This window comes from Pinus tabuliformis, chromosome Q (assembly GCF_031772625.1).
Source record: "Pinus tabuliformis cultivar Carrire ecotype Pingquan chromosome Q, CPIR1, whole genome shotgun sequence".
Lineage (NCBI taxonomy): Eukaryota > Viridiplantae > Streptophyta > Pinopsida > Pinales > Pinaceae > Pinus > Pinus tabuliformis.
Genome location: NC_142296.1, coordinates 65,174,611 through 65,176,037, shown reverse-complemented (window position 1 = coordinate 65,176,037; position 1,427 = coordinate 65,174,611).

The window sequence follows — 1,427 nt, the reverse complement described above, 5'->3', positions numbered from 1 at the left end:
GGAGCCACAAGCCTCACTGCACAAATGGTCAGATCTACCTGTGAAACTGCCAACTGCTGAATGTGAGTTGGATTGTGGCAGTGACAAAACCCAACAACTAGGTACTGTTGCAGTAGAACCTCAACTGGTGGATCTAATTGTTGCTGCGGCGACATAACCCCAACTCCTAGATCTGATCTGGTAAATAAGATAATGGGCGATCTTTAGAGAGTTGAGGGAACTATGGTCTCAAAGGAGTGTCAGGTGCTATAGATCGCAATATACTTAAGGGTCCAACAATAGTACTCGGCCCAATCTTTCAAGGCACTAACTAAGGTGGATCAACTGTACCCTTAGCCATACTACTCGAATTTTTTAGGTGGATTATTTTTAAATTTAATGTATCTACCACTGTTATGAAGATGGGCAATCATTTTGTTAACATAGTTAGCCTTATCAAGGATAACAACGACCCCTTGTTAATCAACCCTTAGGACGACAATGTCAGGGTTTTCCCTTAAGGCTTTTAGGGAAAGACACTCATTTTTGCCAATGTTGTTCTTAGGAGGCTTAGCTTTCCTAAGCACAATAACACAACCTTGCTTAATAACCTCCTTGACATTATCGGGAAGATCTCTAATTCTAAATTTGATGTTACATATAATATTATCAATGAGAATCTTTCTAGGGGCAAGGGAAAAATTAAGTCCTTTATTGAAGAGGTGAATAAAAAAGGGATCTAACTCTAATCTAGAAAGACCGATTAAACTTTTAGACGAATTATTATATTATTGTTCTAATTTTTATTATTCATTGGGTTCAGGTTCAGGGTAGTATGGTAATGCAGAAAGGAAACAATTAGAGGAGAAACCGGAAGGGTTACTCGATGTGAAGGCAGAGTTGTGCACTTAAAGGAAAACACAGCAGACGACTGGAGTAGGTTGGGATTCGACAGTGATCGAAAATCGACCGGAGCAAGCAGGGTTGGAGATGACAAAGGAGGGGGTATTGCAGGGTCACCAACTGGGGAAAGGTCAAAGAGGGGGCCTGAAATCAAGAGGGGACGAGCATGAGGGCAGGATCCAACTTCGACGATGAAAGAGGAGAAGGAGAAGGATGACCTGCGCACTACATGAGACGAGAAAACACATTTGGATGATCAGAAGGAACACATCTGACGATAGTCGACTTATCAACTAGAGTGAAGCCATAATCCTTGCAGCAATCCCTGCTGGAACAAGAGGGATAGATCACACTGTTGCTAGAACATGAGGGATCGATACCAAAGATTGAACCAAATACCAAAGAGATGAACTAGGATGATGCTATTTTGAAGGTAATGTGAGTTTTAGAAATGAAATATTATTCAAAATGTTAAATTATTAAAAAAATAAATTAATCATAGTTTTTTTCTTCTACATTTTGGATGGTTTTTTGGCATATTATTC